Here is a 9,725-nt window from a genome sequence, read left to right as displayed (position 1 = left end):
ATTGTTGTTTTTATAATTTTCTCCTTTTCATTTTATTCAAATGATTACAGACAGTACAAGTTATTATCCTTACTATTCTTTAATTTTTAATTCTCTGTGGAAGTGGATACAATGATTTATTCTTGGTATTGGTGCTAGCAGGAGCAGGATAGAGGCTGTGTGGCAGCAGCAGGTAAAAGGTTGAATTTAAAAAGAAGGCTTGAATTTGAATCTCTTCTCTAATACTTACTAGTTCAATGATGAGTCTTGGCTTCTCTCCCCGAGCTCTGGAGGCTTTTTTTTCTTCTTCATCTGTAAGCCGAAGGAGCTAGACTTGATGTTTTCAACTAAGGTCCCTCAAGTTCCAAAAGTCTTTGCTTTGAAGAGCAGCAGATGGTTATCAGTCTAAGTATTCACAATACTATTAGTCTGATAGAGTCTTTTGTGGACCCTGCCCAAGAGAAGATCTGACAAGGCTATATTTGAGTTGTTTACTCTAAAGAAAAATATTTCAACTTGCATGTGATTTGCTGTCGACAACACTCATCACTGTTCTAAGAACAAAAATCCCTTGTTCTTTTCAATTCATACCATATCTCTCAAACCATTGTCAGGCAGGTCTGTCCCAGTCTGGAAAATGACTGGTTGGGTTCTGCCTCCACTGGGCCCAGCCTCAGTGGAAGGGAAGTTACATCTAGCTAGTTCCCAAGCACCCAAAGTCCTAGAGATGCAGAACAGCATTGGCTTTTGTCACCAAGTTCATTCAAACAGATGAATGGAAAAGTAACTCTTCCCAGCTGATTATATAAGTTTATTTTCATCAAGGAAGCACAGAGGGAGAATCAACAAGGATCTTCAAGATGTTTGCTGGTCCTTGGCAGAATTCTCTGTTTCCGTAGAAGGGAAAGTGCCTATGCAAGATGACTGGTGGGAGGAAAGAAGGGAGGGTTGTGGAAAGGAAGAGAATAACATTTTAAAAAATTTGAGCTGTATTTGCAAGGCCCTGTATCTGTTCAAAGCATCTGCCCAAACCCAGCAAAGTCATTTCTGAATATGCTGGCTTACACCTATTCACATGGTAATCCTTGTTTAGGGTATTACAGCACAGTCAATATTCTGCAAGGAAAATACTTAGGAAAGAGGAAACAATTAGTATCTCTTCCTGCAAAAGCAACATAATTTCCTTTTTAAAAAATCCCCTGGTCCTTTCCCTCAACCTTAGAAAGGGGCCCTTTGAGGATGATTTTCCATTTCTCTTCAAAAGCACCCCCAGCAGATTCCTCTATTTGCCTGAATCATGATCACTGCTTAACACTGTAATCATATTTCAATAGTTCTGAGTCCTCGATGGAAATCACCTTTCCTCCTCATACATTTTTTTCTGTCCCCTTCACACCCGCCCACACACTACCTTTAAGTCCATAACATCTAAGACCTGAGGTAGAGAAAACAAAGGAACCCACTGAAATTGTGTATATGCCTTAACACACACACACACACACACACACACACACCAAGAAATTTGTGTGCACATAGTGATGTGAAGATTTAAGAGAGATTATAGCTGCCTGTCTGTATACATAAAGCAACAGGCCTGTAAGCTAGGCTCTGGGTTCTGGCCTACAGGGAGAGATGGAAAGTCCGGGCAGATCAGGGCATTTTTTCTAGAAGAAGAAATAATTCTCTGCTTTTCATCTCCTATCCCACCCTACCAACACTCAACCTCTACTACCCACAGCATCTCCAGGCCTTTAGACTCTGATCTACTTTAGACCAACAATAACATAAGTTCTTAGTGAGCAAATAGTCATCCAACCAAGCCCCAGAACTAATCTTAGCAGTTTACTTCTCAACCTAGCAGAGTAGCCCGGGGAAATGAAAATGTCTAAGTGGTTTCCACCTGCAGCAACTATGGGAATTCCCATCTTGCTTCCTCTATTGCCATGGAGGTCCTTCCTGAATGTCTGTTACTGATTTTTTCCTTCTTGTTAGTAATTCATCAATCAGGATGCACATTTTCCCTCAGAAACAAAAGAATAGAACAAATGTAGCTGCAACTCAGTACTGGCAAGTAGAACCAGAGGTCTATGATTATGAGCACCTACCTGAAGGCTAAGCCTTTCTAGAAGTGGAAAGAGGACTGACTCTGAAGTCAGAGAATATGACTTCAAATCTCATCGCCATGACCTGGACAAGCCATTTAATCCCTATAACCCTCAATTTCTTCATTTGTAAAATCAAAAGATTAGAGACTGTCTCTGAGGTCCTTCCACCTCAAAAGCTATGATCCTTGCCCAATCTTGTTTTTTCAGATGCATAAAATTCAAAGTTAGAAAGGTTTATCTAATCTAGAGGTATCAAGAAGTAGATCTCAGTGGCCACAGACTGACTTAGAAAACCACATGGTAACATTATCTGTATTATATTTTTATCTATTTTAATAAACATTTCATAATTACTTTTTTTTTTCTTTTTTGAAGGGAAGAGGGCAGGGTAATTGGGGTTAAGTGACTTGCTGTAATGGGAATGCAAATTTGGAAGAGCTTCCCTGCCCCTAGGCTAAAATGCACCTGAAGCCTGGGGAGGGAGGCTTGTTTTTCAGTAGATACTTCTTGATTGGCCAGTGAGTCAATAAGGTTGTTACATTCTCTGAGCCAGGAGAAGGCTATATAAGCCCTGATGTGTAGCTTTGTTTTGGGACTCACTTTGAGAAGTGTTCTGTGATTTGATCTGAATTCTGGGAAGCCATTGTTGAGAGTCCCCTGGCTTTGAAAAACCCAGATGTGGAAACCCAGATGTTGACTGGGTATGGATGTAATGGTTGGACAGTTTGGAAATCGGTCTACTTGATCTGTTTCTGTCTTGATAATTTTGCCTGTATGCTTTGAAGTTCGGGGTGCTGACCTTTTTCCCCTGAACAAGGTAAACGATATATGTCTGACTGATTAAAGTAAGCTTGTTAACCCATTTTGAGTTGCTTTCCTTTAACAAAGCAGATCCAAGAACCTGTGGTAGCAGCAAACCCTGAGGACGCCGGGGTGTTTGCCGCTACACTTGCCCAAGGTCAAACAGCTAATAAGTGTTAAGTGTCTGAGACCGGATTTGAACTCAGGTCCTCCTGACTCCAGGGCCGGTCCTCTATTTACTGCACCACCTAGCTGCCCCCATAATTACATTTTAATCTGGTTCAGCCTCACTCTGGATTTTTGTGGTCCAAGTTTGACACCTCTGATCTACTCTTCATTTTACCTATGGGGAAACTGAAATCCAGAGAAGTACAATGTTAGTTGAGGAACATGGTATCATGGGAAGACATTGTGCTCTCTTTCCCAACTGTGGTGTGTGTGTGTGTGTGTGTGTGTGTGTGTGTGTGTGTGTGTTAGTGTTTTGTCCTTCATTCTCAGAGAAGACCATGACATCAATGGTGTCAAACTCAAATAGAAATGGAACCCTGTGGCCACATATTGACTTAGAAAACCACATATTAACCACAAATTGTATCTTATTAATTTCATTATATAGGTAGTTAGTTATTTTGTTAGTTAACTGACTAGTTATTTTATTAAGTAATTAGCTGTGTTCAAGTGGGGAGGCAAGAAAACTTGTAAGCCCTCTGTGAAAAGAAGGCTCTCCCCACCTGGACCAGGGCCAAATCCCCCATGAGAACATGGTCCTGTTGTTTCTTTCTTTGCTTTATCTACTCTTCCTGCTTTTAGGTGACAGCATATTGGCAGTGGCTACAACTTCATGAGCTTTGAAAGGTCAGGAGAATAAGTCATTAGAAGTTTAAAAGCTGGAGTATATGCCAGGATATGTTATAAGCCAAATCGTGAGGAACAAACCCCCCAGAGACCTGTTTGAACCAGCACAGATCAAAGGAAGTCAAAGGGAGCTACAGTGGTTGGCAATGTTGAATTCAGAAGTGATCTTAGTGGGTCATATGCCATGTATAAGTTGTTTTAAGTTTCAGTCTACATTTCCAAAAGACCAAGGGGAAGACTATGGCCCCAGGGGTTAAAGGGAAATGCTTTGTAATTTCTGTTATGGCTATAGTCTTATGATAAATATCCCTTCATAAAATATTTTTTTCTTTTTAAATTGTACTTGGAGTCAGGAAACTTGGGTTCTAGAGCTAGATCTAATACTTACAAGCTATTAATCATAAGGTTATCATGCATAAACCTCAATTTTCTCAACTCTACATAGGATCATAGTATTTCTATCAGCTGCCAGTTCTTGTAAGGAAGGCACTCCAAAAATGTGAGCTATTTAATACCTGTTTCCCTGAGTTGTTTCACAGCAAGTGAGCCAATAAAGCACTCTGTAAATGTGAGTCATTCTTAGTCACCCCAGGCTTGTTAAGCCCAGGCCCTGCCCTTGGGGAGTTTGCTTTCTAGTAATCCTAGCTTTGGTTCAAGCTTGTAGAATCCAGGACCTCCACCAACTTCAAAGCCCTTTAATACATCTACTCTTTAGAGCTGGCCAAGTCCTGGACCCCAGAGAGGTTGGGATTTCTCTTCAAGTTCTCCTTCCTTCAGAGGTCTGTGGCTTCCTTATTTTAATCCAATTAAAGAGAAGAAAAACCAGTGACTTTCTAATGCTTGTGGGAAAGGGCTGAATTGACAGCAGTTTAATCATGGTCTATGGAGAGGTTAATTTCCTTCCTTGGTCTCTAATAGACCTGGCTCTGGATATGAATTTTTCAGTTGATGCCAGACCTGGGCCATCTACCTGCCTGTCCTAATCAGAAGGGTTTCCCAACTCTAATTTCTCAGTTTCTAACTCCTCACTCAGTCTTCTCCTCTAGATTAAAAAAACAAAACTCGTAGAGCTATGAGGTTGAGTTCTCCCCACACTCCCTTCCCACAGCCTCAACCCATAACCCATGTTATTCCAACAGAAGAGAGCTCATCCCAATGTATACAATGTACAGCTCTCTGACCCTCCAAATGCCAAGGACCAGGGAGTCATTGCAGCATTCTCTAACCTGCTGATGCTAGAAAGATTGAAGTCGAAGGGGGACGATCAATACAAATTAAAAGCAAATTAAAAACTGTACCAAGGGCCAAAGCACGTAGTTGAAAATCCATTAGCTGCTGATTTATGGCTTGGTGACATGTGAGTGTTTGCTGGGTGGTAGAAGTGAGCATGAAATCTATTAGCTTCTTTGGAGTATTTGGAGGAGTCCATACAGCTTTGGAAAGTATTTCTCATGTAGAGTAAGTTGAATAAATCCTCTTTGAACATATTTCACAGAAATGATGGGCAGTAGGCAAGGGAGCTCCAGGAAAAAGGGTCCTATGGAAGATGGAGCAAGAGCAAAGGAGAGTGAGGAGAGGATGGCAGGAGCTAGTGACGAGAGAAAGTAGTCCTGGCACTTCCAAGTAGAGGATCCTGGAAGGAATTGTCTTCATGAGGAGTGTTTTACTTATTGATTTTTTTATTCTGTTTTGGCCTTGAGATACCAAAAAAAAAATCAGGTTTAATATGAATGTATATATAGAGCCTATTTCAGAGTGCATGACATCTTGGATGGGGGGGGGGGGAATTTAAAACTCAAAAGCTTATGGAAGAGAATGTTGAAAACTAAAAATAAAGTAATTAATAAAAAATATTTAAAAATCAGTTGAGCAAGATGACAGTGAAGTCAGATAAGTTAAAATGAATGCATGAGCAAAAAAATTTAATATTATACATATATTTATATATGTAAATATGTATTTACACAATATAGTGCATGTGCGTGTGTGTGTGTGTGTGTGTGTGTGTGTGTACATTAGGTGCCGGGGATATAAATAAAAAAGTGAGAAATCTCTGGTCTTCAAAGATTTTACATTGTAATGTGCATAAATACACATATACATGGTAGCCCAAAAGTCTTACTGAAGTGTTAACTTTAATACTATAAAAATAACGATAATGGTAATAACTAACATTTCTATAGTGTTCACTATGTGCCAGGCTAAGCGCTCTTATTACCTCATCTGATCTTCACAATAAGCCTGGGAGGTAGGTGCTATTATGATCCTCATTTCACAGATGAGGAAACTGAGGCAAACAGAGGTTAAGTAACTTGCCCAAGGTCACACACTTAATGAGTGTCTAAGGCCAGATTTTAATTCAGGTCTTCCTGTGTCTAAGCCCAGAGCTCTATCCACTGGGCCACCAAGCTTCTCTCTGTGTGTATGTGTGTATATCTATACCTATATACATATACCTAAATATATATATATATATATATATACATGTATAAACCTACTTAGATATATATGTATATGTACACATGCTTACACACATAAATACACATAGATATAAGTGTATATGGATATAGATAGACCAGGGGTAGGGAGCCTGTGCTTCAAAGGGCTGCACTTGAGGACCTAGAGGGTCATATTTGGTCACAAGGTTTTGGGCTGCTTTGTATATTGGTCGTTGTCCCTCATTCTCAAAGAGGACCAAAATGACATCACCATGTTGGAATCAAGGTGAGTGTGTCCAACTATGGCTGATCAGACCACTACGTGCTAAGAAAGCTGCCACTAGATTTTTAGGCCACCTTGTATATACACACATACATATACACAATTATAAATAATATGTGGTTTCAATGTGGGAAGTCACAGGAATGATGAATAGACCTCTTGGGCTGTCTACTGTCATTGCAGGTAAGTGTGGAACTAGTTTAAGGATTAGAAGTTATTTAGTCCTTATGAGTCCAGTGACAACCTGAAAGGAGACCTCTTGTGGACTTTCTCAGGGATCTGTGCTTGGCCCTGTGCCACTGGGTGTTTTTATCAATGATTTGGATGTAGGTCCAGTGCCAAGATGACAGAGTGAGGAAGGAACCCTCTGAAGCCCTCTAACATTTCCCTCCAAACACCTAGAAAACTGCCTCAGAATTGGTCTAGGAGCAGGGAAGCAGCTTACCAGTCCTGCAGGAAAGGTCTGTCTCACTGGGGTGGGAGGAGAGTGAGGGCCCAGAGCAGCACCAACAGGCAATCTCACAGCAGGGGACCTGCAGCAAGACTCCAAGCCTGGAGCAATCCACCAGTGAGGCCCTGCCCTCCTGCAAACCAGTAGATCCTTAGACAAGTAGACAGTCTGTGAAATATAGCAAGGACCCACTCACAGCAACCCCACAAGCAGCAGGAGCCACCAGAGGTCTTTGCCCCATCAAGCAGTAGTAGAAGCCCCACCCCGGGGTTGACCAGCAGTGAGACCCTGCCCCTGGGACCTGCCAACAGAAAGACCCTGTTTCCGTAGCAACCCAACAGCAGGGCCCCACCTCTGGGGCAGACCAAACAACAAGATCCCTCCTCCATGGCCAGCAACCAGAAAGACTGTTACAATAGCAATCCAGCAGAGGGGCCTCGCCCCCCAGTACAAACCAGTGAAAGTCAGCAGTAAGACCCTGAGCCCCAGCACAAAAAGCTTGGGATAGCGCAGGACCAGAGTCCAACTCTCACATGAAAACACCAAGTCACACAGACACAGACACACACAGACACAGACACACACAAACACACACACACACACACACACACACAAAGCACAGGTGGAAATGAGCAAAAAAAAAACAAAAAAGAAATTGTTTATAGAAAGTTACTATAGTGACAGGGAGGATCAAGGCATAGACTTAGAAAAGGACATTAGTGTCAAAATTGCTATATGTGAAGCCTCAAAGAAAAATGTGATTTGGTTTTAAGCCCAAAAAGAATTCCTGAGAAAGCTTAAAAAGGATTTTAAAAAAGCAAAATAGAGGAGAAGAAAAATTGGGAAAACAAATGAGAGTAATGCAAGAGAATCATTTAAAAAGATCCAATAGCATGGGAAAAGATAGACAAAAATTTTAACACTTTGGAGGAGTCAAAATTTGCATGTCTCCAGAATTAATTCAGAAAGCAACTCCACAAAAATCCTTAAGCTTGAGACAATGCCCACTGCACTTGGGAAGCAGAGCCCCACTTTAGCATAGAGTTAAAAGTCAAGAAATAAGTTGTAAAATGAACAAACAGAAAAAAATATTCTGACCATAGAAAATCACTATGGTGACAAGGAAGATCAAAACACAAACACAGAAGAAGACAATAAAGTCAAAATTCCTGCATCCAAAGCCTCTAAGAAAAATATGAATTGGTCTCAGATCATGGAAGAGCTGAAAAAGGATTTTAAAGATCAAGGAATAGTAGTAGAGGAAAAATTGGGAAGAGAAATGAGAGTGATGCAAGAAAAGAATGGGAAAAAAAGAGTTAACATCTTGGTAAAGGAAGCACAAAAAATACTGGAAAAAAACAACACCTTAAAAAAAAGAATAGGGCAAAGAGTAATAGAAGCACAAAAAACCAATGAAGAGAAGAATGCCTTAAAAAGAAAATTTGGTCAAATGGAAAAGATATACAAAATTTCACTGAAGAGAAGAATTCCTTAAAAAAGTAGAATTGGCCAAATGTAAAAGGAGGTACAAAAGTTCACTGAAGAAAATAATTCCTTGAAAGTTAGAATTGGGCAAGTTTAAGCTAATGACTTTATGTAACATAAAGAAACAATCAAATTAAATCAAAAGAATTTAAAATAGAATAAAATGTGAATATCTCATTGGAAAAACAAGTCATCTGGAAAATAGATCCAAGAGAGAGAATTTTAAAAAATTATTGTACTACCTAAAAGTGGTGATCAAAAAAAGAGCTTAGACATCATCTTTCAAGATACTATAAAGGAAAACTGTCCCAATATTCTAGAACTAGACAGTAAAATAGAAATTGAAAGAATACAATAATCACCTCCTGAAAGAGCTCCCAAAATTAAAACTCCCAAGAAATATTATAGCTAAATTCCAGACCTTCCACATCAAGGAGAAAATACTGCAAGCATACAAAAAGAAACAATTCAAATATTGTAGAACTAGATTCAGGTTCATGCAAGATTCAGCAGCTTCCACACTAAAGGATAAGAAAGTGTGTAAATGATATTCCAGAGGGCAAAAGAGCTAGGATTGCAACTAAGAATTACGTACACAGCAAAACTGAGTTGAACTCTTATGGGGGGAAGTAGGCATTCAATGAAATAGAGAACTTTCAAGCATTTCTGATTAAAAAAAAACAGAACTGAATGGAAAATTTGACTTCCAAATACAAGACTCAAGAGAAGCATAAAAAAAGGTCAACAGGAAAGCAAACTCAAAAGGGATTCAATGTAGTTAAACTGTTTATATTCCTACATGAAGAAAATTATATTTATAACTCCCAAAAATGTTTCTCATTATTAGGACAGTTAGAAAGGGTATACATAGACAGAAAGCAGAGGTGTGAGTTGAATGTGATGGTATGATTTTCTAAAAAAATAAAATTAAGGGATGAGAAAAAATTCACTGGGAGAAAGGGAAAGGAAGAAGTAGAATGGGATAAATTATCAGACATAAAAGAGATCTGAAAGAGAATTTAAAGTGGAGGGGAAAATGTTGGAAATGGAGAGGATAGCATATGAACACTACTCTTACAAGAACTGGCTTACAGAGGGAATAACATACACACTCAGTTGGCCGTAGAAACCCATTTTACCACACAAGAAAGTAGGAAGGAAAGGGAGTAAGAGAACAGGGATAAGAAACTGATAGAACGGAGGGCAGTGTAGGTGAGGTAAAAAAGAAAAATACTTTTGAGAATGAATAGGATAAAAGGAGAGAAAGAGAGAGAGAGAGAGAGAGAGAGAAAGAGAGAGAGAGAGAGAGACAGAGAGAGACAGAGAGA

The 9,725-nt window shown here is 39.7% G+C and overlaps 1 long non-coding RNA gene across 1 annotated transcript in view; it reads right to left on the bottom strand.

The window, feature by feature from the left end:
• Window positions 1–385: 385 nt before the first annotated feature.
• LOC138150957 (uncharacterized) overlaps window positions 386–9,725 on the bottom strand; it is a 40,338-nt gene continuing 30,998 nt past the window's right edge. Inside the window, exon 3 of the long non-coding RNA XR_011165704.1 lies at window positions 386–903. This is a non-coding gene — a long non-coding RNA (uncharacterized lncRNA). The remainder of the gene's footprint in view (window positions 904–9,725) is intronic.

Source organism: Petaurus breviceps, unplaced genomic scaffold, assembly GCF_028583685.1.
Source record: "Petaurus breviceps papuanus isolate PSGF00001 unplaced genomic scaffold, PetGlider_PUasm1.0 90895, whole genome shotgun sequence".
In the NCBI taxonomy this organism is placed as follows: domain Eukaryota; kingdom Metazoa; phylum Chordata; class Mammalia; order Diprotodontia; family Petauridae; genus Petaurus; species Petaurus breviceps.
This window is presented reverse-complemented; position numbering and strand designations above follow the sequence as displayed.